Raw genomic sequence first — 11,708 nt, 5'->3', positions numbered from 1 at the left:
TGGGATCACTGTGATAATTGTGTTAACTGTACAAATTTATTGTAAAACATGTATGTTTGAACAATGTGAAATCAGTGCACCTTGAAAAAGAACAAAATTATAGTGATTTTTATGGAACAAGGGAAGACAACTGTAAGGTCTGACTGCCTGTGGGGTTGGGCAAGAAGAGTCATATTTTTCTTCTTACAGACAGCCTATAAAAAGATGTGCAAGTAGGAAACATATCACTGAATTCTTCTCCTAGCAAGGAATATTAATATTAATACCCTGGGAAAAGAATGTATTCCTGGGGGAAGGTCTATAAATGGCCACTCTGGGAATGTCTGTCTTGTGCAGTTGAGATAATGACTGAGATAAGCCCTGGTCTCCTACAGAACCCTCAGGCTTACTAGGGTTGGGAAAACTCAACCCAGTTAAATTTATGGTCAGACCGATTCTCTGCTCTCAAACCCTGTTTTCTGTTGTTTAAAATGTTTATCAAGACAATACATGCACCACTGAATGTAGACCCTTAACAGTGGTTCTGCTTTTGCCCTTTGCCCTGTGATCTTTGTTGGACCCTTATCAGTGGTTCTGCTTTTGCCCTTTGCCCTGTTCCCTCAGAAGCATGTGATCTTTGTTAGACCTTTATCAGTGGTCCTGCTTTTTGCTCTTTGAAGCATGTGATCTTTGTACCTACTCTCTGTCCTTACACCCCCTCCCCTTTTGAAACCCTTAATAAAAACTTGCTGGTCTGAGACTCAGGCGGACATCATGGTCCTACCAATATGTGATGTCACCCCTGGTGGCCCAGCTGTAAAATTCCTCTCTTTGTACTGTCTCTCTTTATTTCTCAGCCAGCTGACACTTATGGAAAATAGAAAGAACCTATGTTGAAATACTGGGGGTGGGTTCTCCCAATACTGATGACAGTTTCTTTTGCTGTGCAGAAAGCTCTTTAGTATACCATTTGTCAATTTTTACTTTCATTGCAATTGCTTTTGATGCTTTTGTCATGAAACCTTTGCCAGTGCATATGTCTTGAATGGTATTGCCTAGATTTTCTTCTAGGGTTTTTATAGTTTGGGGTTTTACATTTAAGTCTTTATTTCATATTGAGTTAACTTTTATATAAGGTGTAAGGAAGGGGTCCAGTTTCAGTCTTCTGCATATGGCTAGCCTGTTCTCCCAGCACCATTTATTAATAGGGAATCCTTTCCCCGTTGCTTGTTTCTGTCAGGTTTGTCTAAGATCAGATGATTGCAGATGTGAGGTCTTATTTCTGAGTTCTCTATTCTGTTCCATTGGTCTATGTGTCTGTCACCTTGCAGTATAGTTTGAAGCCAGGTAACATGATGCTTCTAGCTTTGTTCTTTTGGCTTAGGATTGTCTTGGCTACACGAGCTCTTTTTTGGTTTCATATCAATTCTAAAATAGTTTCTTCTAATTCTATGAAGAATAAATGGCTGCCAACTTTAAGAACTTACTCTGACAATAACAACATGCAGCTGCATCTATAGGTGCCTGGGGTCAGATGTATAACTGGTGTTTCTCAAAATCAATATGACTTTTGTTAAATATGTTTATTAAAAGATAAGTAGAAAAACTCAACAATAACTGGAGCAGTTGTTTATAAATTAGATCACAAAACAACAGGAAGGGGAGAACATTTTCTTACTGAAATTGTTTAGAATTGGTGGAGCCTGGGGATAATAGAGTTATGGGTTGAATTGCGCTTCTCCCATATCTATATGTTAAAGCCCTCACCCCTGGTACCTTACAATATGACTGTATTTAGAGATAGAATTTTTAAAGAGTTAATTTGGGTAAAATGAGGCCATTAGGGTGGGGCCTGATCTGGTATTATGACTGGTGTTCTTGTAAGAATAGGAAATTTGGATGCACAAAGAGACAGCAGGGATGTGTGATCACAGAGGCGAGACCAGGTGAAGACGTGGCGAGAAGACAGCCATCTGCAAGCCACAGAGAAAGGACTCAGGGGAAACCAACCTGCCCACACCTTGATCTTGGACTCCCAGCCTCCAGAACTGTATGGAAATTAATTTCTGTTGTTTAAGCCACCCAGTCTTTGATACTTTGTGATGGCAGCCTAAGAAAATGAATACAAATATAAAACATTGATTTTCAGAACATTGCAGTGTTCTTTTAAATTATTTACAGACAATGCAGCCCAGGGTAGACTCTGCTCCTGCTTTCTCCATCCAATGCTGCTTATCCCTCTGCTCTATGCAGGATGCCCAGGGGCCCTCCAGTCTGAACTGACAGCCCTAGGGCCAAACAATGTTGGGCCCATTTCTGCAAGGAAACCATAATTTCCTGAAAATCCTAAAAGATAACTGGAGCTTAAAGCTGTTCCATAGAAAATACCCACCCCAGTCACAGAGGCAGAGACATATTCCAGAAGATATTAATACATGTCTAGGGATGGCAGTGCTTGTGGAGGCTGTTCCATGGGCGGTGCCCATGGGAGAGACCATGGGGCCACAGGCAAGATGCTTCCCATACCTGCTCTATGCAGGAGGTCATGAAAGCAAAGACAGAATTGTCTACAGAGATGTTCCATACAGATAGCCTTAGAGGCATCGACAGATGGTACAGAGAAAAATGCCCCTATCTGCGATCATACACTCACCCAGGGATTGATCTCAGATGCAACCCTGGAACAGGGGCCAGACATGACACCAGTGATCTTCAGATACCAGTGGGTATTTCAGGAAACACACTCTCGTCTGGAGATCAAAGAAGCCCAGCAAATGTTTCACTAAAGGTAGCCTGCAGAGATGATCCCCAAAGCTCAGGACAATGACATCCCAAGGTCAGAGAAAGGAGCAAGAAGGTCCCAGATAGCAGTCTTTGCAGAACTTCCCTCTAGAGACCTGTCGCTCTATCTCCCCTCTTTGTTTGGCACCCAGCTCCCTTTCTCTCTGCCAAGAGATGGGCCCTCAGTCCTCAAGGTGCAGACACAGTTTCTGAGTTTGTTTGAGAATGCCATCCTCATCCCCTGGGCTTAAGTCAGAAGACAGGGCATTGTCATAGGATGTGGAGTTGAGGCTTTTCATAAGGAATAAAAGTTTGCAGAGGATAGAGAAAGCCCAGGAAAGCACATCAGGGTTGAATGGGCTAGAGATGTTTTCCCCGCAAACTCCAATCCTATTCTCGGCTTTTTTCTAAGCAAGTTAGCACTTCTCTAAAACTGAATAATATTACTAATTATAAGTAATTACCCAAGTGAGGAATGATTGGTAACAAAGGCAAAGGACAGAGAGGTACAGGCAAGGTTTATTCAGGAAGTGCTAGTTGGACCACGGGGAGCTCAGTCCTTCCATGAATATCTTTTTTCCTCCTCCCATGATGTACTCATCCACATTCCCAACCACCTCCTCACTCTCCACTCCTGCACCTGATTCAGAGCCCCTCTCTGACTTTCATGTTTGCTCTCTCTTTCTCTATTACCCAGTGCTGCAGTGGTAATAATTGCATGTATAGTCTGGGTCATTATGCTGCCTCTGGGGATCCCACTCCTGAGCTCATTCAGGCTGGCAGTTGCTTGGGAGAGGCAAACGCCCCAAAGGGAACTCAGACAGTTTTCAATTATAGATCAGTAGAAATCCCCCTGCTGAGAGTGCACCTTTGGAACACTTGTAGGCAAGCAGGGGCTGGGCCAGCAGGTGGGAGGAGAGCCTCAGTAGATGCGATGCATTGGGAATTTCTATCCAACTTCCCCTGGCCTCTCCATCTATTAGCACCTACCTGCAATGGCATAGAATGGATAACGGCAAAAGGTGCAGTTACTTCTATGGGTAGAGGGGTTTTGTTATTGATATCGGGTTTTAAATTGCCATGGCATTATGGTAACAAAAAGCAGACCAACTTTTAGTTGATATTAGTATTGCTTTTAAATTTCCTGCAAAGAATGCACCTCTTTATGATGGGCACCCAGGACAGACGTCCCCACTGCCCAATCCTTGACATGCTACTGTCCACCTGGGCATCAGTGGCCTTGCACACTAGTAAGCATAGCCAATCACTATCTCAGACCAATCAGATTGGCATCTCCATTTCCCAAGGTGTGAATAATGGAAAAGCTGGAAAAAAAAAATCCCTTGAACAAGGGACAAGCTAACAACTTTTCTTCCCTGTAGTACTATAAAATTCCTTCAGAAAAAAATAAAAACAAATCAGGTCCAACAGAGATGCCTGGGGGGACCTGGAGTTCTTGCAGTGATAGAAAATGTGGTTTCCCAGTTAATACAGTGGTTTTCAAACCTTGGTCGTATTCATCTATTTACTTCTAGACAATTTTGCATGATTTTTTTCCCATCAGGACCAATAAATGATTCTGCTCTCTGAATACTTATGGTCTCACTTTCCTTCTTAGATGGTTTGTGCTTGGCAAAAAAAGAAAAAGTGCATGAAAACAGAGTTGGGGGAAGTTGAAAGGACTCTAAAATGAAAGAAAGGAGACACAGTTTCTAATTCTGGCTCTCCCATTCACTAACTTGGGGACTGTGTATATAAGTTAGCTCAGCCTGCTACAGTAAAATAGCAAACTAATTGGTTCACACAACAGAAATAAATTTCTTAGGCTAGAATTCCCAGGTCAGGGTACAGCAGGGTTGATTTCTGGGGCTCTCTTCTTGACTTGCCTTCTCATCTTCTCACTGTGTCCTCAGAAATCAGGGCCGGGTTGGGGTCGGGAAGTGTGGGGGGGTGGGGGGAGAAGAGACAGAGAGAGGTGAGAGAGAGAGAGAGAGAGAGAGAGAGAGAGAGAGAGATGTGACTCTTCTTATGAGAACATTAATCCTATCAAATGAGGGCACCATCTTTATGACGTCATTTAACTTAATTCCTTAATGACTTCCTCAGAGGCCCCATCTCTAAATATAGCCACATTAGGCATTAGGGCTTCAACATATGAATTTGGGGTGAAGCAAACATTCAGTCAATGACACCGTAAAACTCATCTTCACCTCTCTTAGCTTTAAAAAAGTGGGTAAATACTTGCCTTAAGTCATCAAGTGAGAAAACAATGGAAAACAACATAGCTAGAAATTTAGAGAGCGTAATATCAACTAAAAAATTATTATCATCATCATTATGCCAGCTTCAGATTACTAAAGTTTTGCACGGTGAAAAACCAAACTTAAAGATTTCTGAGTCCAGTCTCCATGATGTAGCAAGGAGGAAAGTGGAGCAGCGGAATTTGTACCAGAAAAATAGACTTTGGAGTCAGATGGGTTCAAATCATAATCTATTAGCTGTGTCATACTCTAATATTACTACAGTTAGCATCAGTTGCCTCATTTGTGTAAGAAAAATAGTGCTTTTCTCATGAAGATGAAATAAAATACAGAATTGGAGTAATCACATCTCTTGTTGTGCACCTGATTTTTCTGGTCCATGTAGTTTAGATTGGACTATATCCAGACTATCCACAGGGGATGGTCAGACAGACCACGCCTAAACCAATCACTGCTCTTCATGGTTTTGGCCATGATGATTGGATCAGCTGTGGATGGATAATCTAACTTGATCCAACAGGTAGCACAACCCAAATGCTCAGTGATAAAAAGGCCCTCTCTTCTTTCTGTTGCTTCCGGAGGAAGGTACTCTGTAAGCTTGAAGCTGCAGCACCATCTCATCATTTCAGTTGAAGAGCCTGCCTGACATGGCAATGGGAGCAGTCAGGGAAGCAGAGCTGGGAGATTCTGGGATATTTGTTCCAAATGACCCATTTGAGCCCCTGGATCCAGCCATTCATTCTAAGAGTCAGCTCTTCCCTGGTATTTACATGAACCAATAAATCGCTTCCCATTTTTAAAAAGATATTTTGAGTTGCATTTCTTTTATTTGCAGCTACACAAAAGGAACAATTAACAGAGTAATTGGACTCAAGAGTGGGCTAGTAAAAGTTACAAACCATAATATGGAAAATGAATTTATCACTGGACGTCCATAAGGACCCCTCCATTCATGGCTGGGAAGTCATCTTTTCATATCACATATATAAGTGAATCACATAAGTTTACTTATACCATGGGACTGGGGCTATGCACCTACAGAGGCTAGAGTGTTAAGTGACTCCTTGAGGAAAGAAAAAGAAAAGAAAGAAAACTGCAAGATGCTAGCCTCTGGCTCTGTCTGCCAGTCTTCAATGAGGTTACGTTGTTTTAAATCCCCTTAGTGCAGAACCCAAACGGAAGCCATTAAGGTCAGTTTTGAGAACACTGAAGCCTAAAGCTTCGAGAATGGAAAACCCTGGTGAAAGCTTTATATCCATGTAGTCACGTGAAAGAGAAGAACCAAAAGTGGCAGGTACAAGTCTGTGGTTCAATTCTCAGTTTCTAAGAGGATGCACTGCCTCCATGCCCCCCTGTTCCTGGGGGTCCCCCAACTTTACCTTGCACAGCCATTTGGTGCTTGCCAGGAAAGTCTTTTTCTAAATCCCAGTAATGGAAGCTTTGTCTTCATTATTACTGCCCTTACCAGTTCCTGGAAGACAGGTATAGATCATTCTGTGGTCCACTTTGAACATGATGAAAAGAGGACAAGATAAGTGTAGGGAACCTATTTCCCCTTGGGAATTCAGTCAGGAGCCCACAGAAGAATGATGCCTAAGTGACATGCAATATCCACATGTGCCCCAGACATTCACGCTGAATCACAAATGAGTTTGCAATGAAGATACTTAAAATACGTTCCCTGTAGCATCCAATGAGAGGAGAAAACACAATTGTATAGTAAAAAGCAATATAATTTCATGCTCAATTATGGCCAACCTTGAGGACAAAGCAGATTAAATGTTCTAATCCAATAAAGGAGATTTTTCAAAAGAACTTTAATAGTGAAACATGATGACTGACATCTCTCATACTTTTGCCTTCCAAATTTTGCTTTCATTGACTGGCAGGATAATCAAGAAGAACTAGTTAGAATCACTAACTATTGCCCATATGATGTGGAAGTCTCTTCACCACCCCCACCAGAATTGCTTGTTCTCCTATGGTGGTATATTATAATACAAGGCATATCACATAATTGAATGTGCACTTTACTTCTGCCTAACCCCAGGGAATGGTCAGCAGAAAGGATTAAGAGGTATGTTAAGGGGCTCAGCACTGGTCCTTGGAGATGTGAACATAGCTTGTTTAGCTTTTTCTGAGAACTAAGGGAGAAAAAAACAGAGAAAAACACAGAGCTGAGGGAAACAGAGAAAATTCTACAGTTCTCTTCTTATCTGCTTGCTCTAGGGGTCTCACTTCCCATCATGCTGTGTGTCTTCCCCTGTGATGATGTACAAGACCAAGCAACTTCGTTTTTCCGGAACTATTATACTGCCCCTTTGTTTTCAATTTATTCCTTTTTGTGAAAAATCTGACTTTAATAATACAGGCTTTCAGTGCTGAAAGGTTCCAGGAAAATTACTTGGTACCAATGCACCTCCTTTTGCACTGTTGTTCAGCTTTGGAGGGCTGAACCAGCTTTGTGTAAGGCTGCAGAGCCAGGCCTGGAGTCCAGGTACTTTGTGAAATCAGCTCACTGTAATTTGCACCCTGCCTCTGTGACCCTCTGTGACCTCCTGCTGCAACTGTCTTTAATACTCATGCTGAAGTGTCCCTTAACACTAGAAGAGGGGCATGCTGCTTTCCCACCAGGAAGTGTCCACTCATGCTCTCAGGACAAGGAGGTGCCCAGGCTCCTGACCTGTGCTGAGGGCTCTGAATCAAAAGGGGGGACCAGAACCAGGCCTGCTCAGTTCATGTAGCTGCTGCTTAGGGAAGCAGTCTGTGTAGGCCTGCATGGAGAAGAGTCAACCCCAGACCCCTGTCCTGAAAGGCTCATCAAATAAAGCGAATCTTGTTTGCTGGGAGTAGTTTCCAGAGAAATCCGACAGAGGTCAGTGGATCCTTTGATGCTTCCCATTGACTTTCCTCAGTGAAGCGAAGGAGATGGATCAACAGTGGGCGGGGAGATGCTTCCAGGCCTGTAGAACCTGATATTCAGCCCAGCCAGCCACTGGGAGACCCCTTTGGTTACCATGGAAACAGCTGCAGGAAGCCAAAGAGTAGATGGAATCCTTTAACTCAGTTTAAATGCAAATTTTGTGGGTAATTAAGAGACAAACCACAGTAAGAACATTATGGGAGATATACAGTCACTCACTGGAAAGGTAATAAATGCCTACCTTGAAATGGATATAATGAAAAATTTGACAGTTTGTCTCAGCAAGAAATTTTGTCTTTAAGAAACCTCAACCTTTTCTATTTCCTCCTCCAGTTTCTGAAATTGTCATCTAGATTTTAGGAAAAAAAAAATACTTAAAATTCAGGCCTGCAATGGTTTTAAAACTCTCCTCATTAGCAGGGGTCTCCTATCTCCTCCACAGCTCTCACTGGAACCTTTCATGAGCTGGAGTTCCATGGACATTTCAGCTTCAATTTTCAGGTTGTTGTTGAAGAATCAATTGGTTTGAATGGGAAAATGTTCTCTTCCGTTCGTCTTTCCTCAGACTTGTGCCTCAGGGTGAGCGTGCACATGGAATCCTCAATTAATAGTCCCGGGGTGCTCAGCCTTGTTCTTGAGAAACCCCACTCCCACCCCCCACCAGCCCTAACTCACCTCCACGGGCCTCTGGTACTTTCCCAAGTAATTGAAAGTTTCCTCTCAATAAGCCCAGGGAGGAGCGGAAGAGAGAATCTAATCAGGGTATATTTTGCCTGGGAGTTAAAACTTCCACGAGGTGCACCCCTCCAGATGAACAGTCTGAATTAGGTCTGAAATGGCAGCAGGCTAGGCCTGTGTGGCTGTACTTGAAAAAGTGGGTAGCTCCTTAATCAGAGTTTCACTGCTTTTTGATGCTTGTGCACCTAATGAGGGGCACTTCTCTCTGAGCGGCAGGGACTGTGATTGTGACAGCACAGCTTTCTGCAAAGTGGATCCCGCCCCCATACCCCTCAACTCCACAGGGCTCCACAGGTGTGACCCTTGCTGCCCCTTAGGCCTTTCCCAAGGAAGACCTTGGCCTGGCTGTGCATTTTTTTACATTATTAAGCCTACATTTTTTTAAAAACCAAGCTCTGTTTTCTGAGCTAAAATCCCCCATTTTAAATTTCATATATTGAAGCACACCACTTTAGAGCAGTCATAGAGTCTGACTGAAAAGGTTGGGTTTTTAGAGGTGAATAAAATGATGGCGATAGAGAGAAGAGTTTTTGTTTTTTTTTTTTTTAACTCCCTCCTTAGAAATCTCATTGCTTCTCTCTGCATAATTAAAATTAAAAAGGAGTCATAGGAGCTAAGGACTAGATGGGCTATTAGAATTTATCTAGCTGTGGTTTCTTAATTTAGGGCCCATATATTAGTGTCAAGGTAATCATAAACACCTTGAAAAGTAGGATGCTGCCTGTTGCTGACATCAGGAGCTAAAATGGATCCATAACATTAAAAAATAAAAAGATGAGGAACTACTGCTCTATTATGACATCTAGTGCAAACAGGTGGTCCCCATTTATGAACTGTTGGATGAATGAATAACTAAAACTGTGTGATTAAGACTTCATTAATCCTCCTCCTACGCCTCTACATGTTCTGCTTGTACTTTTTCCTCTAGTGCCTCCATCTCCTCCATCTATTTTTCTATTGGGCAGATTAACACATTCATTAAAGAAAAGAGTGGGGAAAAGGCAAAATGGCAAATAAACAAAACTGGAAATAGGGATGTTGTTTCGGCATGTCATGGATGTCCTATAAACATACTCTCATCCACGGGGCACCTGACCAACTGTAGTTGGGAGAGTCCACGCAATCAAGGATGAAAGATTGTGGTACAATCCTCAGAGGTGACCTCAGCAAAGATGTTTCCTGGCTGGGAGCGGTAGCTCACGCCTGTAATCCCAGCACTTTGGGAGGCCAAGGTGGGCAAATAACGAGGTCAAGAGATCGAGACCATCCTGGCCAACATGGTGAAACCCCATGTCCACTAAAAATACAAAAAATTAGCTGGGTGTGGTGGTACGCACCTGTAGTCCCAGCTACTGGGGAGGCTGAAGCAGGAGAAGACCTTGAACCTGGGAGGTAGATGTTGCAGTGAACCGACATCACACCACTGCACTCCAGCCTGGCAACAGAGCAAGACTCCATTAAAAAAAAAAAAAAAAAAAGATGTTTCCTTCACCGTAATTACCAAATGATGGCTTGAAATCATAGATGTCCCAATGTTAATGCATCTTAAAACCATCTAAGAAAAAAAAAATAGTTCTGGATAAGTAAATAAAATAGAAGTTAATGAAAACTGGCACTGTGTGTGGAGACTTCATGACAAGGGCTATATCCTAAAGCCCACCTGACCCTCTACAGCCCAGCATGCAGTTGAGGATGGGATAGCCCAGGGAGAAGCTATGGTGAAAGCTCTTCCTCCTGGGACCCCAAATAACTCATAAAATCCTCATGAAGGAAGACTGACCCCAAACTAGGTGAAGGAAATGGAGAGCAGCTCTGGGAATGACATTCTACCGCCCGTGCAGGTGAGAGATAAATTGACCTTTGAGAGATGAGCGTGTTTCCAGTTACAGTGGATCAGAAACCAATGAAACTCCCAATGTTTATTTAGGCATAGATTCCCCCAGTCTTACTTCCACTTTGGTTTTGTCAACTGTCAGAGGAGGATACCGTTATTTTATTTGTTGGTTTGTTTTGTGGACCAAATAAAATAACACAGGGAGAGGGCCTTGAGTCTAGCACCTAATGGGTGCTAAATACTCACTAGAGAGCAGTCCACCTCATTCTCTGCCTGGTTGTCCTGAAATAATGCCCCCAAACATCATTAGAAACCATGTTTGGGATGAATCGTTATTTAGACTAGGCAGACAGTCTGGTGGCTCCAATTATATTAGAGGATTTTATTTTTATTACAAAAATTAATTTTCATTTGCCTGTACTTGTAGATAAACTAGTAAAAATAATTCTGAAGAGATGGCAGAATAAGATGAATAACAAGGAATCTATTCCCCTTAATGCTCATCATTATTACTATTAAATCATCCAACTCAAGGAGTTCCTAACAGCAGCAGGAGCAGCAATGACAGGGAACAACCAGGGCTCCCAGGAATGGAAGTCCCATAGCATTTTTTCCTTTCTGCCACGTCACTCCCACCACACTAGGGAACTGTTTCTGTATTCGGCCATGGCTCTTGTTTGATGGCAGTGATATGCCCCCTCGCCTGTTATGTGCTACAGCCAAGGATGCAGGAGACCATCTAAGAGGACCAAGGTCCCTGGGGCAGGTTTCAGGAGTAGCTCACCACACTCATTCCCCTGTGATCTAAGTAGAGGTCCTTGGTGCAGCCAGACATCTCTGTGGCTTTCTCCTTGAGGCTCCCAGAGCCTTGCTTTCCAGTCCCCGTTCCAGGTAGTATCTACACTTAGACAGATGAACAGAAAGGACCTAAGCCTCTACCTGTTCTGCTTCTATTTAGGGTGGGGTGTAGGAGAAAGAGAAAAATGGGACCTCCTCGTCGACTTTTCCTTTAGGACTAGATCCATGTGAGCTGGACACGAACTTTAGATGTACCTCTTTTAGATAACTAGAAAAAAGTGATGGTCAGCATATCAGAAAGTGCAAAATCCTGTTGCTTATTGGAAAAATATGAAAGCACAGACACCACAGACAATCAAATAAAAATGATGTTGGGATAAGTAAAATGTGACTC

The sequence above is a fragment of the Macaca fascicularis genome, chromosome 9 (genome assembly GCF_037993035.2).
Source record: "Macaca fascicularis isolate 582-1 chromosome 9, T2T-MFA8v1.1".
NCBI classification, from domain to species: Eukaryota; Metazoa; Chordata; class Mammalia; order Primates; family Cercopithecidae; genus Macaca; species Macaca fascicularis.
This window is presented reverse-complemented; position numbering follows the sequence as displayed.